The 15,068-nt window shown below is 53.4% G+C and overlaps 1 protein-coding gene across 5 annotated transcripts in view; it reads left to right on the top strand.

The window, feature by feature from the left end:
• Window positions 1–15,068, top strand: part of LOC105478059 (polyprenol dehydrogenase) — a 338,117-nt gene that overhangs the window by 23,891 nt on the left and 299,158 nt on the right. The gene's annotated exons all lie outside the window — the stretch shown is intronic.

The raw sequence follows: 15,068 nt of genomic DNA, 5'->3' as shown, positions 1-15,068 counted from the left end.
CCCTGCAACCTCCATCTCCTGGGTTCAAGGGATTCTCCTACCTCAGCCTGTCAGGTAGCTGGGATTATAGGCGTGCGCCACCATGCCCCACTAATTTTGTATTTTTAGTAGTGACGGGGTTTCACCATGTTGGTCAGGATGGTCTCGAGTTCCTGGCCTCAAGTGATCCACCTGCCTTGGCCTCTCAAAGCGCTGGGATTATGAGTCACCGTGCCCGGCCTGCATTTTGTACTTTCATTTCGGGTTCAGGGGCATGTGTGCAGGTTCGTTACGTAGGTGAATTGCATGTCCTGGGGGTTTAGTGAACAGATTATTTCATCATCCAGGTAATAAGCCCAGTACCACCTGATAGGTAGTTTTTCGATCCTCTCATTTCTCCCACCCTCCACCCTCCAGCAGGCCTCTGCATCTGTTCCCTTCTTTGTATCCACTAATACCCAATATTTAGCTGCCACTTATCTGTGAGACCAGGTGTTATTTGGTTTTCTTTTCCTGTGTGAATTTGCTAAGGATAATGGCCTCCACCTCCATGCATGTTCCTGCAAAGGACATCATCCCATTTTTTTTTTCTTTTGAGATGGAGCCCTCTTGTTGCCCAGGCTGGAGTGCAATGGCGCGATCTTGGCTCACCACAACCTCCGGCTCCTGGGTTCAAGCAATTCTTCTACCTCAGCCTACCAAGTAGTTGAGATTACAGGCGGAGACGGGTTTCTCCATGTTGGCCGGACTGGTCTTAAACTCCCAACCTCAGGTAATTCGCCTGCCTCAGCCTCCCAAAGTGCTGGGATTACAGGCATGAGCCACCACTCCCAACCAATCCCATTCTTTTTAATGAGTGCATAGTATTCCATAGTGTATATGCTCCACCCTTTCTTTTTTTTTTTTTTTTTTTTTGAGATGGAGTCTTGTTCTGTTGTCCAGGCTGGAGTGCAGTGGCCGGATCTCAGCTCGCTGCAAGCTCCGCCTCCCGGGTTTACGCCATTCTCCTGCCTCAGCCTCCCAAGTAGCTGGGATTACAGGCGCCCGCCACCTCGCCTGGCTAGTTTTTCGTATTTTTAGTAGAGACGGGGTTTCACCGTGTTAGCCAGGATGGTCTCGATCTCCTGACCTCGTGATCCGCCTGTCTGGGCCTCCCAAAGTGCTGGGATTACAGGCTTGAGCCACCGCGCCCGGCCTCCACCCTTTCTTTATCCAGTCTACATGGCGTCATGTTGAGGAAAGGATGAAACAATGTGCATGAAAGCAGTGAATGTTTTCTATTGGAACAGTGTTTAACTTTCTGGGAAACTGTGGAGTCATTGCAATTGCAATTTCCTGGTAGATTTGGTGAGGTAAGAGCATTGGGAATTTTTGGGCGCCTGATGCACTGTGGGAGTTTTTTTTTTCATAGTGTAGAAATCTCAACATGAATATGTCTCTTTTCTTTTATGTTTGTTTGTTTGTTTTGAGATGGAGTTTTTTTCTTGTTGCCCAGGCTGGAGTGCAGTGGGAATCTGGGCTCACTGCAGCCATCCTCTCCCTTGTTCAAGCAATTTTCCTGCCTCATCCTCTGGAGTAGCTGGGATTGTAAGTGCCCCCACACCTGGCTAATTTTTTTTTTTTTTTGTATTTTTAGTAGAGACAGAGTTTCAGCATGTTGGGCAGTCTGGTCTCGAACTCCTGGCCTCAAGGGATCCCCCTGCCTCGGCCTCCCAAAGTGCTGGGATGACAGGCGTGAGCCACGGCGCCCGGCTGTCTGTTTTCTTTTCATAGGAGGTGCTGGTCTCACAGTGGCTCTGTGCTGTGATGAAATGGCATTGCCAAAGTTTTACTCTTGACAACTTGATTTTGTATGCTAAAGAGATCTTCTTTGGCGTGATTGAGGAGGGCTTGAGAGAGTTAAAGGAGCCATTTATTTAGAAGGCGATGAGATGGAGTTATGTCTTGGTAATTACTGCAGTTACCCCCACCCCATTCTTTCCGTGGCTCTCCTAGCTGGGTTCTTGGCTAGTCAGGGAGGTGCCCTGAAAAGCCTCATTTTCCCACAGCTGTAGGAACTGTGTGGTACACGCACAATTTCTTAGCTTTTGTATTAGGGAATGTCTTCAGTGCGTTCCCTTGGTCACATTCTTAGGGAACATCTTCAGTGTGTACACTGTGGCGGTTCCTTAGGCACATTCTTAGGGAAAGTCTTCAGTGTGTACATGGTGGCATTCCCTTGGCCGCATGCTTAGGGAATGTCTTCAGTGCGGTCCCTTGACCACATGCCTAGGGAATGTCTTCAGTGCCAGCCCTTGGGTGCATTCCAGGGAACATCTTCAGTGTGTACATTGCGGTGGTCCCTTAGCCACTTTCTTAGGGAATGTCTTCAGTTTGTACGCGTTGGTAGTCCCTTGGCCGCATGCTTAGGGAACGTGTGCAGTGAATGCGAGCCCTTGGCCACATGGTTAGGGAACATCTTCAGTGTGTACACGGCCGTGGTCCCTTTCCCTCATTCTTAGGAAATGTCTTCAGTGCCTACACAGTGGCAGTCCCTTGGCCACATTCTTAGGGAATGTGGCCAAGGGACTGTCTTCAGTGTGTACATGACTGCGGTCTCTTAGCCACATTCTTAGGGAATGTCTTCAGTGTGTACATGGTGGCAGTCTCTTGGCCGCGTGGTTAGGGAACATCTTCAGTGTGCACACGGTGGCAGTTCCTTGTGCCACATGGTTAGCGAATGTCTTCAGTGAGTACATGGTGGCGGTCTCTTGGCTGCATTCTTACAGAACATCTTCAGCGTGTACATGGCGGCTGTCCCTTAGCTGCATGCTTAGGGAACGTCTTCAGTGTGTATACAGTGGCAGTCCCTTAGCCACATGTCTAGGGAATGTTTTCCCTGCTGTTCCTTGGGTGCATTCTTAGGGAACATCTTCAGTGTGTAATGGCGGTGGTCCCTTAGCCACATACTTAGGGAATGTCTTCAGTGTGTACATGGTGGCAGTCCTTTGGCCACATGCTTAGGGAACATCTTCAATGCAGTCCCTGAGCCACATGCCAAGGGAACGTCTTCAGTGTTGTCTTTTAGTTGCATTCTTAAGGAACGTCTGCAATGTGTACATGGCAGCAATCCCTTAGACACAAGGTTAGGGATCATCTTCAGTATGCATAGGGCTGTGGTTCCTTGGGCCACATGCCTGGGGAACGTCTTCAGTGCGGTCCCTTGGCCACAAGGTTAGGGATCATCTACAGTGTGTAGGTTAGGGATCATCTACAGTGTGCATAGGACAGTAGTTCCTTGGGCCACATGACTAGGGAACGTCTTCAGTGCCGTCCCTTGGCTGCATTCTTAGGGAACGTCTTCATTGTGTACATGGCAGCGGTCCCTTAGCCACATACTTCCGGACCGTTTTCAGTGTGTACAGGGCAGCAGTCCCTTCGGTGTATTCTTAGGGAGCATCTTTAGTGTGTACATGGCAGTGATCTCTTACGTACATTTTAGGGAATGTCTTCAGTGTTTACATGGTGGTAGTCCTTTGATCACATGTTTAGGGAACATCTTCAGTGCAGTCCCTTGGCCACATGCCTAGGGATCATCTTCAGTGCTGTCCCTTGGCTGCATTTTTAGGGAGTGTCTTCAATGTGTACCTGGTGGTGGTTCCTTGGCTCCATTCTTAGGGAACGTCTTCAGTGTGTACATGGTGGTGGTCCCTTAGCCACACGCTTAGGGAACGTCTTTAGTGTGTACATGGCGGCGGTCCCTTAGCCACATGTTTACCGAACGTCTTCAGTGTATACAGTGGCGGTCCCTTGGCCACATGGCTAGGAACGTCTTCAGTGCTGTCCTTTACTTGCATTTTTAGCGAACATCTTCGGTGTGTACATGGCAGCAGTCCCTTAGCCATATTCTTAGGGAATATCTTCAGTGTGCATACAATTGCAGTCCCTTGGCCACATGGCTAGGAACGTCTTCAGTGCCCTGTTTTAGCTGCATTCTTAGGGAACGTCCTCAGTGTGTACATGGCAGCAGTCCCTTAGCCACACACTTAGGGAACATCTTCAGTGTGTGCATAGCTTCAGTGTGTGCACTTCAGCGGCCCTTGACTGCATTGTTAGGGAACGTCTTCAGTGTAAACATGGCAGTGGTCCCTTAGCCAGGAGCTTAGGGATCGTCTTCAGTGTGTACATGGTGGCTGTCCCTTAGCCACACGCCTAGGGAACGTCTGCCATCTCTTGGCTAAATTCTTAGGGAACGTTTTCAGTGCGTAAATAGTGGCGGTCCCTTAGCCTTATACTTAGAGAACGTCTTCAGTGTGTACACGGCTAGTCCCTTGGCCTTATTCTTAGGAAATGTCTTTAGTGTGTATAGGCGGTGGTCCCTTAGCCACATTCTTAGCGAATGTCTTCAGTGTGTACACGGCGATGGTCCCTTGGACACATGCTTTGAGAACATCTTTAGTGCATACAGAGTGGCGGTCCATTGGCCCCATTCTTAGAAAACGCCTTCAGTTCGTATTGTTATGCCCAGACTGTTTGTTCCCCAAAGAAGACCACCAGAGTCCAGAGTCAAAGCCAAGCGGCAAGGATCTTTACTACAAGTTCGAACTTGGTCCCTCCTTTACACAGTATACAAGAGGGCCCCGAACAATGCGAGCGTTTGCTTTTTATAGCCCGAAAGTTGTAGGGGAACAAAGAAATTCCTGCGCTTTCAGTAACCTTGTACGGCTGTCTCCTTATCGGAGACTTTCCAGGTGGTGTTTGTACTGAGCTCAGGGAGTTTGAGAGATATATGGTGGTGGGATGGGAGGATGGGATGTGTTTGTGCTAGGCTCAGGGAGTTTTGAGCCCGGGGCTGAGGAATGTGCCCAGCTCCTTTCATTCCCCCCTTCTTTTCAGGTATCTTCAGAGCCAATCTTGGGTCTCATAAGTCTGATTCTGTTTCAGCGTTTACAGGTTGGTATTGGGCTCTGAGGACCATGAGTTGTATGGTGTCAAATCTCTCCCTAATAAATTGTAAAATTCTGTTAACAGCACAAGGTCCTACGGTAAGCAGAAATAGTAGACTTAGCAGGGGTCCAAGGAAGGGGGCTAACAGAGAAAACATAGAGGAATTCCACCATTGGTCTGCAGCTGAAGCAAACTGCCGTGTTTTTACTTCAGTGCTTAACTTGCGTAACTGTTGGACCCGGTCCTCTACAAGTCCTGATTCATTTATGTAGAAACAACAGTCTTCTTTTAGAAATATACATGTACCACCTTTTTCTGCAGTGAGTAGGTCTAGGGCCCTCCGGTTTTGCAAGGTTACCTGAGCTAGGGACGTGAGCTGCCGCTGAAGGGAGGCAAGGGACTCAGCCGACTCTTCCATAGCAACGGCAAATTGTTGGTATAACCTGTTACTTTCTATGAGGGTGTGACCTAGGGCTCCCCCCGCCAGTCCGGCCGCAATGAAGGATGCGGTGAGGGAGATTCCTGCAATGAGGGGGAGAAATATGGCTCGTGCAGGTCTTGGTCTAGGGTCTGGGTGAATAATAGCACTAGTCCAGTTACCGGTATACCCTAAGAACTCGCCAGCAGTTAGTAGAGTCAACCGGGGAACTAATGTGACAGGGAGACATAGTAGGCTATTAACAGAAGGACTAGGTAGGTTCTTAGATAAGGTTCCATTACACCAGAAGAATATGCCTGATGGAGCTCTTAAGGTAATATTAGGGGGCGTTGCAGTGATGCTGCAGAGGCTGGAATTGGTTCCTGAGAAACAGTAGGGAAACTTCTCCTGACTGGGGTTTAGGTATAGGGGCACGTTCAGGATAGGAGCATACGAGTGGTTTCGGAGGTTGTTAGCTTGGGCAAAGGTAGAGGGTCCCCATGGCAGAGGGACAGCTGTTAGCGGTGGACGCCCTAGAGTGGCGCACAGGAAGCAGCCAGACAGGCTATGAAGTCCTGTAAGGTTAGCAAGTTCTAGTCCTTCTTGTAATAACTTTAACCAGGAGAAAGGACGTAAGTCTTGTGTTAGTCTGTTTTCCTGTCGTTGGATATTCCCGTGGACCAGGGGCAGTACTTGCACTAGGCCTCGCCACAGATAGAGGTGACTGCTAGGCCATGTGGAGGAGGGGGAGTAGTATACAGCCCCATGTTGAGGTGTGGTCCAGCGGGAGTTCCAGGGGTCTCTAACTATCCATGTATATGGAAAGTCTTTATCCCGTCTACGATAGAAGGGCCATTTAGGGTCTAACTGTTTTCTCTCTCCCCAATAACGGGGCCTGTGGATGTTACAATAGTTATAAGGACAGCCAGCATTTTGGTGCCACCAATAGTGTTTACAATTGTATTTAGTCTGATCAAACTCAAAGCATATTATTGGTGTCATAGGTTTGGCTATTTGAAAACCGGTAAAATTTAGTAGAATTGGGCTGTTGCACCCTGAGGAAGGGCAATCAGCACTGGCCAATAATTTTCCGGGCTTATGAGGTTGCCCAGGGTGGGTTCGGTTTTCATAAAGCCAGAATCTCCAGACAAAGGGATTATGAGCTGGTTTTGTGATTTCTCCAGCGGCCACTAGGGCGACTAACATTAGGGTTAGACTATCTAACTGCATGTTTGCAGTGAGCTATGTTGTCGGCGCAAGGTGAGTTTTAAGGGGTTGTTCTTAGCTCTGTCCACAGTCCACGTGTCCGGTGCTTCAGCCGCCGCCGTGATTGGTCCCAGAAGATCAGAGGTTGGGTCCACTGGCTTGACGTGGGTGTAGTGGATCCACGATGCGATGCCTTCTACCTTCAGGGCGGTGGGTGTGGTTAGGAGTACCTGGAGTGGTCCTTTCCACCTGGGTTCTAGGGTCTCTTGTCGGTGTCGCTTGACCAGGACCCAGTCTCCCGGCTGGTATGGATGGGGTGTCGGCGGGGGACCGGTCTCATATAGTTCCTTCAGCTTGGGCCAGATTTCTTGATGAATTTTCTGCAAGGCTTGTAGGGAAAACAAGAGTTCAGAGACATTTTCTGTTTCGGACTTGAGCAGATCATCTTTTAGGCCGGGAACTAAGGGTGGGGGTCTGCCATACATAATTTCATAAGGAGTAAGGCCTAGTCTGTAAGGGGTGTTACGGGCCCGGAACAGAGCGTAGGGGAGAAGGACTACCCAATTAGCGCCAGTCTCCATAGTCAATTTAGTTAAGGTCTCTTTTAAGGTCCGATTCATTCTCTCTACCTGTCCTGAACTCTGGGGCCTGTAAGCGCAGTGTAGTTTCCAATTTGCCCCAAGGATGGAAGCCAAATCCTGACTTACCTTAGCGACGAAGGCCGGCCCATTATCTGACCCTATCTGGACGGGGAAGCCATACCTGGGGAGGATATCTTCCAGGATTTTCTTTGCTACAACCTGAGCAGTCTCTTTCTTGGTGGGGAATGCTTCAGTCCACCCTGAAAAAGTGTCTACAAAGACAAGTAAGTACCGATACCCGTATTTTCCTGGCTTTATCTCAGTAAAATCTACTTCCCAGTAGATACCGGGCCTGGTTCCCCTAAGCCTTGTTCCCGTTGCAGCCTGGGATTGGGGGTAGGCGTTGTTAAGCTGGCAGACTTTGCAACTTGTCACGATGTTGCTGGCCATCTCGGCTGTATGTCTGAATTTGAGCTTAGAGCGTCTGATCAGGTCTATCATCCGCCGAGCACCCAGGTGGGTGGTTCGGTGGATGTGTTCTAACACTTGTTGTCCTAATTTTTCTGGTAGGATGGTTTGGTCATTAGTATCAGTCCACCACCCATTCTGGATCTGTTTCAGGGGAAGCTTTTCAATCCACTGGAGATCTTGTTCTGAATAATCAGGGAAATATGGCAAGTCCCGGGGGCCCGGGTCAGGGAGCTGGAGTGCAAGGAGTTGGCTGGGAGCCTTCGCCACCTTTCTTGCAGTTTGGTCCGCTAGAAAGTTGCCTTGAGCAGTTGGAGTAGTTAGTTTCTGATGCCCTGGGCAATGCACAATGGCTAACTTTTCTGGCCTCCATAGGGCTGTTAGCAGGGCTAGGATTTCTTGCTTGTTTTTTATTTCTTTTCCTTCAGCCGTTAGTAACCCCCGCTCCCTGTAAATGGCCCCATGTATATGCGCTGTTGCAAAAGCATATCGGCTGTCTGTATATACCGTCAGCTTTTTCCCCGCCCCTAAGGTAAGAGCTTGGGTGAGCGCTATTAATTCGGCCTTCTGGGCCGATGTCCCCGGGGGCAGGGGTTCCGCCCAGATTACCTTAGTCTCTGAAGTCACTGCCGCTCCAGCGTACCTCTGGCCCTGATGCATGAAGCTGCTCCCATCAGTGAACCAGACGAGGTCGGCGTCAGGAAGTGGGCGATCCTGCAGGTCTTCTCGAACTCCGTGCACCTGAGCTAGTATCTCGGTGCAGTCATGGAGTGGGGCGTCCAGGTCCGGGTTGGGCAGCAGCGAGGCAGGGTTTAAGGTCGTTGGGGGCAGGAAAGTTATCCTGAGAGGATTTAGTAGTAATCCTTGGTAGTGGGTGAGTCGGGCGTTACTCATCCATCGATTGGGTGGCTGTTTGAGTACACCTTCGATGGCATGTGGGGTAACGACCCGCAATTCTTGCCCCATGACAAGCTTATCAGCATCCTGCACCATCAGAGCCGTGGCTGCAATCATTCGGAGACAAGGGGGCCACCCGGCAGCCACTGGGTCTAACTTCTTTGACAGGTAGGCAACTGGCCTCCGCCAGGGGCCTAAGTTTTGAGTTATTACTGCCTTAGCGATACCTTTATTTTCATCTATGTATAAGTGGAAGGGCTTGGTAACATCAGGTAGTCCTAGTGCAGGCGCGGAGAGTAGGGCAGTTTTAATCTGTTGGAAAGCCGACTCGGCTTCGTCTGTCCACTTAAATGGCTGCTGCCCCCGTGTTGCCTGATATAGGGGTTTAGCCAGTTCTGCGAACCCAAGTATCCATAGTCTGCAAAACCCCGCTGACCCCAGGAATTCCCTCACTTGTCGGGTGGATTGCGGCCTGGGGATCTGCAGAACAGTTTGTTTTCGGGCGTCTGTTAACCAGCGCTGCCCTTCTTTAAGCAGGTATCCTAGGTATGTTACCTCTGATTTACAGATTTGAGCTTTCTTTGCTGAGGCTCGGTATCCTAGATTTCCCAGAGCTTGTAAGAGACCTTTGGTCCCTTGGATGCAAGCTTCTTGGGTCTCAGCAGCAATCAGGAGGTCATCAACATACTGTAGTAAGGTTATTTCAGGGTGTTTGCGTCGGTACTCACCCAGGTCTTCATGGAGGGCCTCATCGAACAGGGTAGGAGAGTTTTTGAATCCTTGCGGCAGTCTGGTCCATGTCAGTTGGCCACTTATGCCTCTATCAGGGTCATTCCACTCGAAGGCGAAGAGCTTTTGGCTCTGAGGGGCTAAAGGCAAACTGAAGAAAGCATCTTTTAAATCTAAAACAGTGTACCATTGATGTTTAGGGTTTAGGGTGCTTAGGAGGGTATATGGGTTAGGCACAGTTGGGTGTATGTCCACAACTCTCTTATTGATTTCTCTTAAGTCTTGTACAGGTCTGTATTCTCCACTATTAGGTTTTCGTACCGGCAACAATGGAGTATTCCAGGGTGAGTGACATGAGCAGAGGATTCCTTGGTCAAGGAGCCGGCGGATATGCGGGGCAATTCCTTTCTTGGCCTCTAGGGGCATCGGGTATTGGCGTACCCGCACGGGGTCTGCCCCAGGTTTAAGTTCAACAAATAAAGCAGGACGGTGTTTTGCTAGTCCTAAGCCCCCCGTTTCCGCCCAAGCTTCTGGATATTGCTGGAGCCAGGTTGCTATGTCCTGGTCAGGGGCCGGTTGCTCCTGGTGGAGCCGGTACTCATCTTCTAGGGTTATAGTTAGGACGGACACGGGTTGATTGTGGGAGTTGGTCACGATGGGCCCCTCAGGGAGGAAATGGATCTGTGCTCCCATTTTAGTTAGCAGGTCTCTCCCTAATAGGGGACAGGGGCTCTCAGGGATAACCAGGAAAGAATGGGTTACATTCTTGGCTCCGAGGTTTACTGTTCTTTGTGTTGTCCATGGGTATTTCTTAACTCCTGTGGCCCCTTGTACCCACGAGGACTTGGAGGATAATTTTCCATTAGTTTTAACTAAGACTGAGTGCTGTGCTCCCGTATCGACCAAGAACTGGACTGGGGACCCCTCCACTTGCAAAGTTACCCTAGGTTCGGGGAGGGGATCCGAACCCCGTCTTCCCTAGTCTTCATTTTGAGTGACTAGTACGGGTGTAGATCTAGGGGGTCCCTGTCCTCGTTGTTTCTTTTTGGGGCAGTCTCTTACCCAGTGGCCAGCCTCCTTGCAGTAGGCACATTGGTCTTTTTTCAGATTATCATGCCTGGGGGGCCGCCTGGGTTGGGTGTACTCTGGCTGTAGATGCTCTTTCTGTACTACTGCTGCCAGGACCTTGGTCATTTTTTCAGTGGCCTTAAATTGCCTTTCTTCTGGAGTATCTCTGTTATTGTAAACCCGCTGGGCTATCTGAAGGAGGTCCTGAATCCGCTTTCCTTCCAAGTCTTCTAATTTCTGGAGTTTTCTTTTAATATCTGGGGCTGCCTGATTTACGAATGACATTACAATAGCTGCCTGACTTCCTGGAGCCTCTGGATCTATGGGGGTGTACTGTCTAAAAGCTTCCATTAATCTTTCTAAGTAGGTGGCTGGGCTCTCTGTCTTTTCTTGCAGAATAGAATATACTTTAGCCAAATTAGTGGGCTTGCGAGCAGCTGCCCGGAGACCTGCCATTAGAGTCTGGCGATAAAGGCGTAGCCGTCCCCTACCTTCTGCCGTATTGTAGTCCCATGCCGGCCTGGTCAGAGGAAAGGTCGCGTTTATGAGGTCGGGGTTGGCAGTCGGTTGACCGTCGTCCCCCGGGACCAGCTTTCTAGCTTCTACCTGTATTCTCTCTCGCTCTTCCGTGGTAAACAAGATTCGGAGGAGCTGCTGACAATCGTCCCAAGTGGGCTGGTGGGTGAACATGACACTATCCAGTAAAGACAGTAAATCTTTGGGGTTGTCTGAAAACCGAGCACTCTGAGTCTTCCAGTTATACAGATCACTGGTGGAGAATGGCCAGTACTGGAGCCTGGGGATTCCTGTGTCATCTGGGGGTCCTATTTCCCGGAGGGGTAAAGCCACCGTGGAGTCAGGCGGCTGGGGGGGGCTAGTCCGCAAAGTGCGCCCTCGCGTCCGCCCCGCCGGCCCCTCAAAGTTACTTTCTCTTTCAGCAGGCCCGTGAGTGGCGGCCGCCTCCTCTCCGCCTGCTCTCTCCCGCGACTCAGCCCGAGGGGCCGGAACCTGGGGCCCGGAGGGGTACGGAGGGGGTTCTGTGAACAGTGGGTCCCCGCTATCAGGTAGAACAGGATGGGAGGGGGCAGCTGGTTGCTTGGTTTTTAGTGGTCGAGCAACCAGTGCCTTAGAGGGTTCAGAGGCTAATTGGAAAGGGGACAGCCAAGGAGGCGGGTTTTCAACAAGGTCCTGCCATATGAGGATGTATGGGATTTGGTCTAAGTGGCCCGCATGTCCAGGTAGGAAAATCTTGGATTTTACCCTAGTGATGACAGCAAGTCGGAAGGTCCCTTCGGGTGGCCACCCCACATCAAAGGCAGGCCACTCGGAGCGACACAGAGTAATTAGCTTTCCTTTCCTGATTTCCATACCAAGATCATGGCCCCTTGCTCTAACTTCTTTGAAATTATTTGTAAGGAGAGATAGGGGAGTACTCTGGGTATTGCCCATCCTGTAACGATTTGTAGTCCTTTCCTGTAAAGGAATGTGGGTTAGAATCCCAATAGAGGAAATCTAATCTGACTTATTACTGATAGCTAGCCGGGAGTGCGGCGCCGGAAGCCGGGAGCCGGGGGACCGGGGCCGGAAGTGTGGCACCGGAAGCCGGGGAGCCCGGGGACCGGGGCCGGAAGTGTGGCACCGGAAGCCGGGGAGCCCGGGGACCGGGGCCGGAAGTGTGGCACCGGAAGCCGGGGAGCCCGGGGACCGGGGCCGGAAGTGTGGCGCCGGAAGCCGGGAGCCCGGGGACCGGGCCGGGAGCGCGCCGGAAGCCGGGAACCCGGGGACCGGGCCGGAAGTGTGGCGCCGGAAGCCGGGAGCCCGGGGACCGGGCCGGGAGCGCGCGCCGGAAGCCGGGAGCCGGGGGACCGGGGCCGCGAGCACGCCGGAAGCCGGGAACCCGGGGACCGGGGCCGGGAGCGCGCGCCGGAAGCCGGGAGCCCGGGGACCGGGCCGGGAGCGCGCCGGAAGCGCGCCGGAAGCCGGGAACCCGGGGACCGGGCCGGAAGTGTGGCGCCGGAAGCCGGGAGCCCGGGGACCGGGCCGGGAGCGCGCGCCGGAAGCCGGGAGCCCGGGGACCGGGCCGGAAGTGTGGCGCCGGAAGCCGGGAACCCGGGGACCGGGCCGGAAGTGTGGCGCCGGAAGCCGGGAGCCCGGGGACCGGGCCGGGAGCGCGCGCCGGAAGCCGGGAGCCGGGGGACCGGGGCCGCGAGCACGCCGGAAGCCGGGAACCCGGGGACCGGGGCCGGGAGCGCGCGCCGGAAGCCGGGAGCCCGGGGACCGGGCCGGGAGCGCGCCGGAAGCCGGGAACCCGGGGACCGGGCCGGAAGTGTGGCGCCGGAAGCCGGGAGCCCGGGGACCGGGCCGGGAGCGCGCGCCGGAAGCCGGGAGCCGGGGGACCGGGGCCGCGAGCGCGCGCCGGAAGCCGGGAGCCCGGGGACCGGGCCGGGAGCGCGCCGGAAGCCGGGAACCCGGGGACCGGGCCGGAAGTGTGGCGCCGGAAGCCGGGAGCCCGGGGACCGGGGCCGGGAGCGCGCGCCGGAAGCCGGGAGCCCGGGGACCGGGCCGGGAGCGCGCCGGAAGCCGGGAACCCGGGGACCGGGCCGGAAGTGTGGCGCCGGAAGCCGGGAGCCCGGGGACCGGGGCCGCGAGCGTGCGCCGGAAGCCGGGAGCCCGGGGACCGGGGCAATTCAGACGGCAGGCGCGCACCCGGGGACCGGGGCAATTCAGACGGCAGGCGCGCACCCGGGGACCGGGGCAATTCAGACGGCAGGCGCGCACCCGGGGACCGGGGCAATTCAGACGGCAGGCGCGCACCCGGGGACCGGGGCAATTCAGACGGCAGGCGCGCACCCGGGGACCGGGGCAATTCAGACGGCAGGCGCGCACCCGGGGACCGGGGCAATTCAGACTGTTGCCCGGATCGCGAACCCGCTCCGGCAACTCAGATCGCAATTTAAATCAGAAGAGAGCCAGGGGACGTCTCCCACCGGTCTCCACTGGCTGTCCTATAGCACGTCCGCCAGGACTGTGCCAGCCTCAGTTTCAGACCTCGCGAGTCAGAGATTCAGATTCAGAACAGACACACAGACACAGACAGACAAACGGAGAGATTCAGATTCAGAACAGACACACAGACACAGACAGACAAACGGAGACGAGCCAGCTCACCTATCAGTAGATCGATCCTAGCAGATCCGTTGACCAGGGGTCTGGTGGGCTTGGGGAATCCCGGACGAGCCCCCAGATGTTATGCCCAGACTGTTTGTTCCCCAAAGAAGACCACCAGAGTCCAGAGTCAAAGCCAAGCGGCAAGGATCTTTACTACAAGTTCGAACTTGGTCCCTCCTTTACACAGTATACAAGAGGGCCCCGAACAATGCGAGCGTTTGCTTTTTATAGCCCGAAAGTTGTAGGGGAACAAAGAAATTCCTGCGCTTTCAGTAACCTTGTACGGCTGTCTCCTTATCGGAGACTTTCCAGGTGGTGTTTGTACTGAGCTCAGGGAGTTTGAGAGATATATGGTGGTGGGATGGGAGGATGGGATGTGTTTGTGCTAGGCTCAGGGAGTTTTGAGCCCGGGGCTGAGGAATGTGCCCAGCTCCTTTCAGTATAACGTGGCGATCCCTAGGCCACATTCTTCTGAGTGTCTGTGTCTGTGTCCTTTCTACCCTGTAAGCTGCTTTTATTTCTTCATTGGGTGTCTCTGACTCTCCTGTGGAATCCCTTTCCTCTGTCACCGCCCGTCCCAGGCACAGGGAGAGACGCAGGCTGCCTGCTCCTCTCTGCACGTCGCCATCTGAGACATTCTCCAGCCACCCTCCTGACAGCACTCATTCTTTCTCCTGCCCGGTCCACATACTTCTTCCGCTACACCCTTGCTACCAAGAAATGGTTTGAATCATAGCCAAGGCTTCATTCGCTTTCTGGAATTGCAGCTCTCCAGCTCCACCCAGATCAGAGATTCAGAACCTGAATCTTCTGATTTCTGGAGTTGCCCCCATCCCATCAGAGACTTCTAAACCTAGTCTGTTTGTTTATATTCGTTTAGACTTGGGAGGATGACAGGAGAGAAACCTTAAAAGGTGACCTGTGCAGTCCAGGGCCCAGGGTGGAAGGGGCTTCCGTCCCTGGCTGCTTTTGTGCACCTTTCATTCTTGATCCGCTCTGTCGCCCAGGCTGGAGTATAGTGGTGTGATCTCGGCTCACTGCAAGCTCTGCGTCCCGGGTTCATGCCATTCTCCTGCCTCAGCCTCATGCATAGCTGGGACTACAGGCGCCCGCCACCACGCCCGGCTAAATTTTTGTGTAGTTTTAGTAGGGACGGTTTCACCGTGTTAGCCAGGATGGTCTCGATTTCCTGACCTCGTGATCCGCCTGCCTGGGCCTCCCAAAGTGCTGGGATGACAGGTGTGAGCCACTGCGCCCGGCCTGTTTTTGCTTTTTTGAGACGGAGTCTTGCTGTGTGGCCCAGGCTGGAGTGCAGTGGTGTGATCTCAGCTCACTGCAACCTCTGCTTCCCGGGTTCAAGCGATTCTCCTGCCACAGCCTCCCGAGTAGGGAGCTGCTAAAATAAAATACTTTCAGTTGGGTACTTTATAAACTACAGACATTTATTACTCACAGTTCTGAAGGCTGGAGGTTCAAGATCATGGCAGATTCAGTATCTGGTGGGGACCCACCTCCTGGTTCATAGACGATGCATTTGCTCTGTGCGTGCTCACATGGTGGAAGGGTGAGGGAGCTCTCTGGGGCCCCTTTTATAAGGACACTGATCCCATTCTTGAGGCTGGATCCCC

The sequence above is a fragment of the Macaca nemestrina genome, chromosome Y (genome assembly GCF_043159975.1).
Source record: "Macaca nemestrina isolate mMacNem1 chromosome Y, mMacNem.hap1, whole genome shotgun sequence".
In the NCBI taxonomy this organism is placed as follows: domain Eukaryota; kingdom Metazoa; phylum Chordata; class Mammalia; order Primates; family Cercopithecidae; genus Macaca; species Macaca nemestrina.
The sequence above is the reverse complement of the archived record's forward strand: the minus strand, read 5'-3'. Positions and strand labels throughout refer to the sequence as shown.